At 35.1% G+C, this 13,549-nt stretch overlaps 1 protein-coding gene and 1 non-coding gene across 3 annotated transcripts in view; one reads left to right on the top strand and one right to left on the bottom strand.

Annotated features, from left to right (window-relative positions):
• The window catches only part of COX7B2 (cytochrome c oxidase subunit 7B2), a 78,168-nt gene extending 64,987 nt beyond the window's left edge, over positions 1-13,181 (bottom strand). Inside the window, exons 1-2 of one of the 2 annotated variants that reach the window (XM_070505954.1) lie at positions 13,056-13,176; positions 12,548-12,642 (exon numbers count right to left, since the gene is read on the bottom strand). The gene's annotated coding sequence lies outside the window, so the exon portion shown is untranslated. Of the gene's footprint in view, positions 1-12,547; positions 12,643-13,055 lie in introns of both variants that reach the window. The other variant, XM_070505955.1, reaches the window with a different exon arrangement.
• TRNAF-GAA (transfer RNA phenylalanine (anticodon GAA)) lies at positions 6,037-6,109 on the top strand. The gene has a single exon. It is a non-coding gene; the product is annotated as a tRNA-Phe (tRNA).
• Positions 13,182-13,549: the final 368 nt, after the last annotated feature.

Genomic DNA, 13,549 nt, shown 5'->3' with positions numbered 1-13,549 from the left:
AGACTCAATATTAAGACATAAGTTCTACCAAAATTGATCTACAAATTGAATGCAATCTCAACCAAATCACAGAAAGCATTGTAGATTTTGTCCAGCTAATTCTAAAATTCACATAAAAAGGTAAAGGAACTAGACTAACCAAATATTCCTGAAGGAGAACAAGGTTAGAAGAATCACTCCCCATTTGAAGACAACTTATAAAACTAAAGTAATTAAGACAGTGTGGTATTGGCAAAAGGACAAACAGATTAGTGGAGTAGAATAAAAAGCCTAGAAACAGACCTATATGAATATAGTCAACTGATTTTTTATAAAGGTGCAAAGGCAAATTAATGAAAAAAGGTCTTTTTTTTTTTTGAGGAAGATTAGCCCTGAGCTAACTGCTGCCAATCCTCCTCTTTTTGCTGAGGAAGACTGGCTCTGAGCTAACATCTGTTCCCATCTTCCTCTACTTTTTTATATGTAGGACACTTACCACAGCATGGCTTGCCAAGTGGTGCCATGTCCACACCCGGGATCCGAACCGGCAAAACCCAGGCCGCCAAAGTGAACATGCACATTTAACCACTATGCCACCGGGACAGGCCCCCCCCCAAAAAGGAGAGTCTTTTAAACATATATTGCTGGAACAGCTGGACATCCTTATTCCAAAAAATGAACTTCAACATACACTTCATATCTTACGTGAAAATTAACTCATAATGAGTCATAGACGTAAATTCAAAACATAAAACAATAACATTTCTAGGAAAAAACAAGGAAAAGAAAATCTATAAGACTTCAGGTTTGGTAATAAGTAGTTTTATATGACACCAAAAGCAACAGACATAAAAGATAAAAACTTGGTAATAATGACTTCATCAAAATTTAAAATGTGCTTTTGCAAAGGACACTATTAATAGAATAAAGAGAGAAGTTACATACTGGAAGAAAATATTTGCAAATCACTTAGCTGATAAAAGATTTGCATGCAGACTATGTGAAAACCTCTTAAAACGTAGTAATAAGGAAGAAACTGCACAAGAACAAAAAAGAAGCAAAAAGATCTGAAGAGACACTTGAGCAAAGTAGTTATACAGGTGGTAAATAAGCACAGAAAACAACTTCTCATCATCCTTAGACATTAGGAAAACACAAACTTAAAACCACACCAAGGCATTATTAGAATGGCTAAAATTAAAACAAATGAACAAACCCTGAAAATTCAAAATCTGGGGAAGATGTGAAGCAACAGGAAGTCTCCTTCATTGATGGTGGGAATTCAAGATAATACAGCCACTTTGGAAAACAGTTTGGCAGGTTCTTATAAAGCTTGACATATACATACCATATGACCTAGCAAGTGTTAGGCTAAATAATAGAAAATCATTATGGATATGAGAGACTTGAAAAACTCTATTAATCAACTTGATCTAATTGACATTTATGGAACACTTCACCCAATCATTCAATTAGATAGAACATGCGTTGGACCATAAAATTAGTCACAGTAAATTTAGAGGGCTTGAATCACAAAGATTATATTCTATAACCACAACACGAATAACTTCAAATTATAGAAAAGGTAACACATTACTGGGTAAAAAAAAGTTCCACGTTAAAGAATGACATATCAAAATTTTTGAGATGCACCTAAAACAGTTTAGAAGAAAATTTTAGCTTAAACAGTATAAAATCAATGACATAAGTTTGTAGCTTGAAAAGTTAAAAAATGATTGCTAATTAAGTCCAAAGCAATTAGATGCAGAGAAGTAATAAAGGTAAAGGTAGGAATAAATAAAATAGGAAAATAGAAGACAAAATAAATGAAATTAAAAACTGGTTCATTCAAAAGATCAATAACATTGCAAAACATCTAGACTGATCAAAAAAATAGAAGACACAAACTACTAATAACAGAAACAAAAGAGAAATAGCACTACAGATATTAAAAGACTAAGAGAATGTTATTAATAGCTTTATACCAATAAACTCAACAATTTAGATAAAACAGAAATATTCCCTAAAAATACAAATTATCAAAACGGATCCAAGAAGAGATAGTAAAACTAAGTAGCCCTATATACACTAGAGAAAGTGTATTTCAACTATAAACCTCCCCACAAAGACTACTCTATGCCATATAGCTTTACTGAAAATTTTACCAAATGTATAAGAAAGAATAATAATCCCACAGAAACAATTTTACAAAGAGAGAGAATACATCACAACTCATTTGTTGAGTTCAGCATTACCCTGAAACTAAAATTAGACTAAGACATTACTAGATAACAAAACTACATAAAAATCACATTAAAATACATAACAATATGTTAGTCAATCAAATCCAAAAATATATAAAAAGGAAAATAAATCATTTCTAAGTGGATATTACCTCACAACTGGAAGTGGTTTTAATTTAATGTAATGCAATGCGCAATAACAGACTAAAGTGGAAAAATAAAATAAAATTCATTTCAATAAAGGAAGGAAAAGCTATCAGACTGGGTGAGCTCCAGAATCTGTGTATAAATTCTGCACATAAACTCTCGGTTAATTGCTAAATTTCAGGATCAGGTAAGAAGCCTAGGATGAAGATAAAAGAGGAAGAAAGAATGAGGATGAAGGAGGAGGAGGAAGAGGAAAAGAAGCAGAGGAGGAGAGAAGGAGGGGGGAGCAGCAACAGCAGCTGGAAGGTGAAAAAAAATCAGTAGAAATATCAGCTGCTGAATGTTGCAGAAGAAATAAATTTCACAATTTGAGTCCAGACAAGATAACTTATGAGGAAAAAGAGAAGAACAAAATAATAATAATATTAATAATAGAAAGAAAAAATCAGTTTCTGAGTTGCTAAAACAAATTATCTATGATGTGCACTTTTCCACCAAAAATTACTAGACAAGCAACAAAGTAAAAATAAAAACAAGAAACTGTGATCTCTTTTTATGAAATAATCAATTAATAGAATCTGACTCTGAATGGCCACAGATTCTGGATATACTAGGCAAAGAATTGAAAGCAACTATTAAAAATATGTTCAGGGGCTGGCCCTGTGATATAGTGGTTACGTTTGTGTGCTCCACTTTCATGGCCTGGGGTTCACTGGTTTGGATCCTAGGCCTGGATCTAGCACCATACATCAAGCCACATTGAAGCAGCATTGCACAGAAAAGAACTAGAAGGACCCACAAGTAGGATATGCAACTATGTACTGGGGCTTTGGGGAGAAAACAAAAAAAACAGAGGAAGATTGGCAACAGATGTTAGCTCAGGGCCAATCTTCCTCAGCAAGAAAAAAAGAAGTTCAAATAATTAAAGGGAAACATTTGAAACTTAAAGGAAAACACAATTCAATGTGTGAACAGATTGGGAATCTTAGCACAGAAACAGAAACTATAAAAAAGAATGAAATGGAAATTTTGGATCTGACAAGTACAATAACAGAAATATAAAATCTACTAAACGGGATCAACATCAGTTTTAGGAAAGAAGAAAGAAGAATCAATGAATTTGAAAGGAGATCAATGGAATGAATAAAGACTGAAGAAAAATGAATAAAGGCTCAAAGATTTGTGGGATAATATCAAATGATTCAATGCACCTGTCACTGGAGTTCCAAGAAAGTAGAGACAAAAAGTGAAAGAAAACAATATTTGAAGAAATAAGGGCTGTAATCTTCCCAAACTTAGCATAAAGGAAAAAAAGAGAGAAGAAAAAGAAACATTACCTTGCAGATCTAAGTTTAAGAAATATCAAGTAGAACAAACATAAAGAAAATCACACTCAGGTACTTCATAGTGAACTTCTGAAAACTACAGATAAAGAGAAAATCTTGGAAGCAGCAGAAAAATAACACCTTACATAGATGTTAACAATGATACAATCAATGGTGGATTTTATATCACAAACAGCAGAGCCAGAAGACAACAGAATGGCATGTCCAAAGTACAGGACTTCAGTTAAGAATCAATCTATATCCAGTGAAACTACCCCTCAAAAATGAAGTCAAAATAAATTTTTTTTTAAAAAAATGAGCTATTAATAGCAGATTTGCCCTAAAAGAAATGCTAAAGGAAGTCTGGAGGATTAAAGAGAAATGATACCAAATAGCAGCTCAGATATTTAGGAAGCAGAGAAACTGTATATATGTATGTGTACCTATCTGTGCGTATGTGTCTGTGTATGTGTACATATGCACGCATATATGTACGTAGATACACAGATATATACACACATTTTCTTCTTTTAATTTCTTTCAAAACACAAAATGCACATATTGCATTATCCCATTTATATAACATTCCAGAAGAAGTAAACCTAATCCTTAGGGACAGAAAACAGATCCGCTTGCCTGAGTTGGGGATCAAAGGCAGAACTTGACTGCAAAGGGTCACAATGCAACTTTCAAGGGTGATTGAAATTTTCTACAACTTGACTGTGGTGATGAGCCACAGACGTATACATTTGTCAAAACTTATCAAACTGTATCTTTAACACGGATGCATTTTATATATATAAATTATACTTTATTAAATTTGATTAAGAAAGACAAAGTAAAAGACTAATGATTTTGACAAAATATAGGTACGAATTTCTGTTCAATGAAGACTACTACGAGCAAAGTTAAATAGAAGATTAAAGACTAGAAGGGATGTGTGTAATGTCTGAAACTAATAAAGTATTAATCCGGAATATAAAAGAAACTCCTGAAAATCAACAAGGGAACGACAGGAAACCCAAGAGAAAGAGTGGAAAAAGGCTGCATCTCTGAAAAAGGGCTCATCTTCACTACTAAAGTAACACAAATTTCAAACTGCCAGTTTTCAAATTGACAAAAATCAGAAAGTTCGATATTACCAAATGTTAGAAAGTATAAGGGTGAAATTAAGCTGCCAGGTTTTGCAGCGAGGCCTGTAAAGCGATTCAGCCATTCTGCAAAGCAATCAGGAAGTACTTAGTGAAATTATATGAGCACGTAACCTAGCAAACCCCCCTCTGGTAACACAAATGTCAATCACAGGAGACAAGATGAGTACAATGCGGTATATGCATGAGATGGAACTCAAGGCAACGCTCTGAAGAATAAAAGTAGATGTACAGAGTAGACTTAATAAATAATAAAAAATAGTGTTGAATAGAAAACCTATTAAACAGAATAAGATGATTCAAAATGATTTATGCAAATTAAAAAAAACACATGCACACATCTAGACAGACTAACACGATCTAATTTCCAAAGATACACTTAAGTCAATGTCTAATACGAACAGGAAGGGAGAGGAATGCCAGTAGAGATGAGGAATCAAGTAAAAGAGGTAATTATGAAAAAATAAAAGGAGAGAGGCCTTGCACAGATTGGTATCAGAGAAGTATAATGAATTCTCTGCATACAAAGTAAAAATGCATTTGCATATGTTCATGCTTCGCAACACTTTTGTAATGTTGTGTCCATATCCTTATATCTAAGCTATCGCTCCTTTCTCAAATGATAGCCTAGACTTTGAAGACAACAGCAGTATTCCAGGCATGTGCTTTGGATTACTGTCTTTCTGTATAGCACAATGGATACAGCATTCCTTGGGGAACATCAAAGAATCATTTTATCAGAACTTTTTCCTTCTAAAGAGAATATATTTATTTTTCACGGTGTGTGACATACTGCTAAGACTCCTCTTGTTTTAAATTGAAAAATATGTCAAGTTTCGTGATTCAGTTTAGTTGAACCTTATGAAGTAATAACATCTCCCGCTTTGTAACAAGCGTTTGCTGATGGTGGAAGAAGGCATCTTACCTTGTCTAAGAACAATCTATTTACAAATCCCTTGAAGATCTATTTTCTACCTCAACTTACACCCATTTTTACTCTTTTCCAAAAACTGTTGATACTTTTATTTCAGGTAAAATCCTACTAGTAATAGTTTATGAAAGAGTGTCATCATGAAGCTCTCTCTAGTGGACAAGAGAAGACAAATATAACGATAAGGAAAGCGTGTGTCTTAAATGACACTCCATCCCTTAAAGGACGAAGAAATTATTCAAGAAGTGGGTCAGAGGTCAGCCGAAATAGTTCAGTTGGGAGAGCGTTAGACTGAAGATCTAAAGGTCCCTGGTTCGATCCCGGGTTTCGGCAGTTTTGGGGCTGGCCCCGTGGCCGAGTGGTTAAGTTCGCGCGCTCCGCTGCAGGTGGCCCAGTGTTTCGTTAGTTCGAATCCTGGGCGCGGACATGGCACTGCTCATCAGACCACGCTGAGGCAGCGTCCCACATGCCACAACTAGAAGAACCCACAATGAAGAATACACAACTATGTATCGGGGGGGCTTTGGGGAGAAAAAGGAAAAAATAAAATCTTTAAAAAAAAAAAAAAAAGAATAACCGGCTAAAAAAAAAAAAAAAAAAAAGAAGTGGGTCAGAGAAGCATTGTGGAAGAAATAACATTTGAGCTGGACCTTGAAGTCAGGGAGAATTCAGAACTTGTGAGGTGGAGGGGCAGATATTCCAGGTAAAGAGAACGAAGGGCAGCAGGAGAACAAAGAGCAGGTCAAGGAACTGCAGGCATCTCTGTCGACACAGTACATCGTACCACGTGTGCAGCCACATGGACTAAGGCAGCAAAACTCAGTTGAAGGGCATATCGTGGATAAAGAATCTGAACTCTATTAATACAGTTTGGGTAAAAGGCAATGGCACATTAGAAACAAGTTTGGAACATTAAACAGCTGCACGGGAAGAGCTTGGAGAAGAAATGAAATGGGGAGATTGGGTAGAAAGTTATGAGAATTGTCCTATTAAGAGATAATGAGAGTCTGAAATAGGGGAGAAGCTATAAAAATGGAGAGAAGAGGAATAAACGTGTACAGGCAAGATTTTCTAGGAAACAGAAATCAATTGGGTGAGGGAGATAATAAAAAGTTAAAATGAATGATTTTTTTGGTCTAGGTGATGGGTAGTATACTTTATTCATAAATAAGAACAGGGAAAAGGAGGAAAAGCAAGTGTGAAATAATCATAAATATATATATTGGTCTCTGCTCCAGGTTCCTGCTAATATTTGACCTTTGACCCCAGTTCCTAACACAGAACTCCTAAATCCTCTGGAATTTCGGATTGATAGGAGTGTCTGACACAGAGCTCCTAAATCCCTTGGAACTTCCGGGGTGACATAAACATCTTTTTTAAATAAGGTGACTCTCAGTGGCTCCTGGATGGGGGCTGATCACTAGAAAGACCAAGCCATGATCGGAAGCTTAGAACTTTCAACCCCACCTCTCATTCTCTGAAGAGGGGAGAGAGGCTGGAAATTGAGTTAATAATTGATCATGCTCACATGATGAAGTCTCCATAAAAATACCAAAATACAGGGTTCAGAGAACTTCCAGGTTTGTGAATACATTCAACATGCAGGGAGGGTGGCACAGCCCAATACCACAGTCACCGAAGCTCCTGTACTTGGGACCCTTCCAGATCTTGCTTTGGGTATCTCTTAATCTGGCTGTTCATTTGTATTCTTTAAAATATCCTTTATAATAAATCAGCAATAGTAAGTAAACTGGTTTTCTGGGTTCTGTGAGACACTCTAGCAAATTATCAAACATGATGAGGGTATCATGGGAACCTCTGATTTGTAGCCAAGTCAGACAGAAGTTGTGGGTAACCTAGGGACCTACTACTTGTAACTGGCTTCTGAAGTTGGGGGCAGTCTTGTGGGACTGAGTCCTTAACCTGTGGGGTCTGTGCTAACTCCAGTTAGTGTCGAAATTGAATTGAATTGCAGGACACCATGCTGATGTTGGAGAATTGCTTAATGTGGGGGAAAAAAACCCAGATAATCGCTGGCCAGAGCAGTATTAGAGTGAAAAAGAAACAGGAGAGTCTTTCCTTTCCAGACATCAGGTTTAGCAGAAGATAAGAAAATGTATGCTGGACATAGTAAGTTTGAAGTGTCTAAGTATCTTTAGAGGGAAATGTTCAAAGGTCAATTGTATTAGTAAAGGTAATGTTAGCTGCTGTAACAGAAAAAGCTTGAAATATAAGTGGCTTAACACAATACATGTTTATTTCTTGCTTGTGTAAAGCCTAGTAAGAGTGTAGGAGAGGGAAGAGAGTCTATGCCATAGAAATTTAGCAGTGTTGGCTGAAAAGTTTCTACCATCTTTAACATCTGGCTTCCAATGTTTCTCTGGGCACTGGGAGGCATATTCTTAAAGCAGAATTCATAAGAAAAGATGGCATTCCAAAGGAGAAAGTACAAGAAGAGTAGAGTTAAAATATGGGCTCCTAGAGGTCATATACTTTTTGAACTAGGATTTAGAAGGAGAAGCAAGACTCAGAACTCAGTGTCACTAAACCTAAGGAAAATGTTTCAAGAGAGAAGAAGCAATAAACCATACCAAATCAGAAGGGTACGAGAAGGAAGATGAACAGAGAGAAAAATTGATGGGAATTGATGACTACGAGACTATCATGTCACTTTATAACCATGTGAATTTAACAGTTCTGAGAACAAAAACCAATTGAGAAGGGATAAAGGATAAGCGAATTGTGAGAAACTCCAGTCCATGTAGATATTAATCTATAGACAATAGCAATTTAAGAAAAAAGAGAGGAGTGTGCACAAGAATGTGAAGGTTGAAGACAAGGTTAGTTACAGGGAATGCTGTTCAGCTGGCAAATTGGAATTCCATGAAAATATTTTAAGCTTGAAGACAAAATCCAGTTCAAAAGAAGAGTATAAAGATGTAGCTATAAATTGTAGGGCTGATAAATGAGGTCACAAAGAGTTGGGAGAATAACTGGAGTAAAATGCTTAAGAAATCCAGAAAAAGCAACCAAATGGATAACAACGAAATCCTTACCAAAAATATGTGAATTCTTCATGAAGAAAACATTAAAATTATTGAAAGATGAAAAAGAAAATGAAAATAAGGAAAGATATACGTATTCTTGGGTGGATCATAAAGATGATAACATCATAAAGATGACAATTCTTCCTAAGTCAAACCATAAAGTAATATGATTCCAATTTAAAAATGCCAACAGGTTTTGTTTTGTTTTGTTTTGGAGAACTAGACATGCTGATTCTAGAGTTCAGATGGTAAAACAAACAAGCACAAAAAGCTGCGAATTATTTTTAAAAAGATAAAAAAGGAAATATATAGGAACAATACCCCTCTCAAATGTTAAAACATATTTTCAGCTATGATAACTAAATCACTTTAGTGCTAAGCATGAATATATGATGTCAATAGCATAAAAAACTCTGAAAATAAACAACACATTTGGAAGATATGTATATGATAAAGGTGGCATTGCAATTTGCGTAAAAAAATGGATTTTTCAATAAAAGATGTAAATTTGATTGCTTTGACCCATCTTTCTTTCACAGTATTTTATTCTAATTACTCTTCCAGCTCTTTTCTTCTTCACCTTGATTGTGACTTTGCCTCATCAGTCCAACAGGATGAATTCTCAATAAACCAAAGTTTTAAGTATATAAAATGAATGTGCATAAAATTACTAAAAGAAACCATGGTAAGTTTTCAAATAATCTCACCCAGAAGTCATTCTGCTCACCAAAAACTGACATAAAAACCTTAACTTCATTAAAAAACTCATGAATGGCAAAATCCTACAGGAATAATATCAAAAGACAAGCACATTGAGCAAAATAATGTCAGCTAATATCGCAGGCAATAGGCAAGCCTCGAATCTTTCAAAAAATAATCCCTCAAAAGAAAAATGGGCAAGTATATAAACTGTTAATTCATAAAAATGGAAATATGAATGGTTCTCAAACATGAAAAAATTCTCAATCATAATAAGAGAAATAAAAGTCAAAAGTATACTGAGAACATCTTTTTTATCTAATAGATTAGCAAAAACTCAAAAATTTGCTAACATACTGTGTTGACGATAGTGTAAGGAAACGGGTGACCTTACATATTGCTGGTGGGAATTTGGGTGACAGTATAACAATAATACATGGAAAATTTGGAAGCATCTATCAAAATTACAAATGCACATATTTTTTACCTTCAGGTATCCTTGCGCACAGACACAATTATAGGAACAAAGCTATCTGTTGCAACCTTGTTTATAATAACAAAGTTAGCAAACCAAATGTTCCTCCAATTTGTAAATATCCTACGATAAAAACGGATTGCTTTCAAAATGAAAAAAATGCAATAACTGTTCCAAGATACACAGACACATCACACACTCACTCATGCTATGAAGGTGAACCACTGGAGAATGGCAGTGGAACAAAGGTCTGATAGCTGCATTTTGGGACATGTAAGCACGCCTAGTCCTCTTAGTGACTTAGAAAAAGTGAAAGAAATAGTTTTCAATGGATAAAACTGACTGCATAGGCTGTATCTTCTTAAAGAAAATCCAGCTATCAACCCAGCCTTAAATGCATTAGGCAATATAAGTCCATTTATATTTTAGGGCACAAGCTTTTTCAAGAGCCTTCGAAAATGTGTAAGGTCTGAAATATATAAATATATAGCAATGAGATTTTATATATGAGTATGTGTGTGTGCGATACCGTTTAACTCAGTGCCCAGGACAGAGTAAGTATTTAGTACCGCATTGCTGTGGTATCCGTAGAACATGAGCTATAGATAAAGCTCTGTTTAGATCTACACTAATTTCAAAAGCAGTATGCAGAATCAGGGTAAATTTCAAATGCTTTATTTTAGTCTATGTCAACCTCCTAACTCTTCTTTTACATTCTTTCTCCAGACCATCTAATGACCATGATGATGAAAATGTCCATCTCTCCATGATAAATTCAACTATTGAAAATTACTTTTAACTACTGAGATCTGAAACAGTCTTTTCTTCAATAAAACCATTAACTGAAAACTTCAGTTGTCTAGAATTTTCTATAGACATAAAATGGCAAATCACACACATAAAAAGCTGATATTAGAGAGTTCCACTACAAACAAATGCCCATACTTTTCCATTTTTACCCCCTCTGGAGTATTCTAGAATGAGAAATCTGCTTCAGAATAGAAGTTTCCAAATGCAAAGAAAGATCCAGTTATGACTGATATTGAGGGAGAGAAGATAAAGATAGCATTAGTTGAAGAAGATTTTCAACAATGACTGAGTCACAAAGGACATTCAGCTCAACTTTATCAAAGAGCCAATTAATTGGAATACTGTTCTCTAGGCATTCTGTTTAACCAAGTTTTTCCATATTGCAATTTAGTTATAGAAAATACCTTCTCTACAGTTTTCAAACATGCTGTTTCCTAATAGGTCATCTTTTCAGTAATGCCCACTATTAGTCATTTGGTTACCATTCTTTATTGGTACTTGAAGGTGACTGTGAATTTAGCAGCCAACCTTAGCTAGAAAAAGATTTGAAATTCTTTAAATGGTTCCTGGCTTCCAATTCATACTTCATTAATCTGCTCAGGACATTATAATATAACAAAATACCACAGACTGGTTTGCTTAAACAACAGAAATTTATTTCTCACAGTTCTGAAAGCTGGCACGTCCAAGATCAAAGTGCTGGCAGGTTTGGTTCCCGGTGAGAGCTCGCTTCCTGGCTTGCAGTGTATCCTAGCTCACCATGCCCTCACATCCAACCCTAGTCTCTTCCTCTTCTACTAATTACAACTCTTACACTTCTAATACTAATCCCATTACAGGGGTTCCAGTGTCAATCATCTAAATTTAATTACCTCCCAAAGGTCCCACCTCCTCATACCATCACATAGGAGGTTAGGATTTCAACACATGAATTTGGAGGGAATACAAACATTTCAGTCCATAACACATACTTTGCAATTATATTTAATTTGAAGTCAAGGCAGACCTTAAACACATTTCTAAGTATCATCTCATTATAACAATTTTCACTGTGATAATTTTATTGAATATTTTAGACTGCTCTCATATACTGGGGCATCCGATTCACCTGGGGCAGGCTATGCAACATAAAAATGAGGTCCAATCCAAACATACAAGTATAGGTATAAATGAATGAAAATAATTAACTCAGTTTTTCTATAGAGGAAAACTGGCAGGAAAAGAAAATCTCTTCCTACATAAAGAATCTAATGAGGATATTGAAATGCTAAAAAAAAATCTCTTTAAATCAAACTCCTTTGCAAATTCATGACCAATTCTTAACCATTATATGTTCCTGATCTCTTTTGGAAATCTAATGCAATCTTCACATTCTATTCATCAAATATTAATGGCTCACTATAATCACACATTTGCTTATAAAAATCAAGACTTTATGATTTGGGGAACTGGATTCATCATCAGGATGAGATGGTACTCTCAGAAAGGTAATGACAATTAAGTATTCATGAAGGGTTTTTCTGTAACATTCTGCTTTATGTGTTCCTACACTGCCTCGTGCTGTTCGTTGCCACATTTCAGAAATACCAAAGAGCAAGGTAAGGTATGGAGAAGGATAATAATAATAATAAATCATAGCATAGATCCATAAATGAAGAGAGACACGGGAAGACTGAGGTTGAAATAACTGAAATTACTGTAAACAAAGAAGACATGGGTAAGGTGAACACGACTACTTACTGAATCCTGGTGGCCTAGAATGGAAATCCAGAAAACAGTATACTCTGTGAAAGTGCGTTCCTGTGTTTCACAGACGAAGTAAAGCAGCCTGCTTACTACAAGAGTTTCAAGAAAAATTCAGGCGAATTTACATATTCTAGGTCAACACCAAATTACAAAGGAAAGTTAAAAGGTATCTAGGTCACATCCCTATTCTATGGCACTTGACATCATGTGAAATAATTATGCTACCTCAGAGGTAGCACTTTCAAAGTGAAAAAAAATCATAAATGAACTACTTATATGTCTTACATTAGAAATAATTCAGATCATTTATAATATTGTTATACATTATTATTATATTATACTATAAGTGATCTATTTCATATATAAAAATATATAAAATACAAACAATATATAATATATATTTCAGAAAACCACTCTCAGTCAAATCTCATTAGATGAAGTAATTAGCATTCCTCATTAGAAGAAGAGTGCAGATGGAATACAGTCATAGAAGCCAAAATACCTGTTATCTATGTTAACTGTTCTCTGTTTTTTCAGGAAGACTGGACTTGTGCCATAGAAGAGTATCTATAATTCTCTGTCAGACCCTGGCTGTCATGCATCAAAGCATAACTTGGTCCATTAATCCTGAGGGGAGTAAAAGTGGGGAGTATTTTGTGGTTGCACAAACATGACTAGATGCCTTATTGGTATTCACAGCTTCTCTCAAGTGTGTAGTCGACTGGAGATGGTCAGTCCTCATTATTCAAACCTGGCTCATTGGCTGCTTTCCTCTCATTCATCTTCTGGGAAAACCCTGTGTCACAGTTAGAAGAAATGGTAATGTGCTCAAATTTCCTACTGTAGCTTATACCGAGACCTGAGAATTCTGAATGGCATTTGGCACAACCTCAGGAATTTTACTCCACATTGATTTTGCATTTCCCAGAGCTTTTCTTTCATCAAATCTGTACCTAAAAAAAAATCAACTTAAAATCAAGCACTGAAATCAACACC

This window comes from Equus asinus, chromosome 3 (genome assembly GCF_041296235.1).
Source record: "Equus asinus isolate D_3611 breed Donkey chromosome 3, EquAss-T2T_v2, whole genome shotgun sequence".
Taxonomy (NCBI): Eukaryota; Metazoa; Chordata; class Mammalia; order Perissodactyla; family Equidae; genus Equus; species Equus asinus.
Note: the sequence above shows the minus strand (reverse complement) of the source record. Positions and strands in the feature narration are given on the sequence as shown.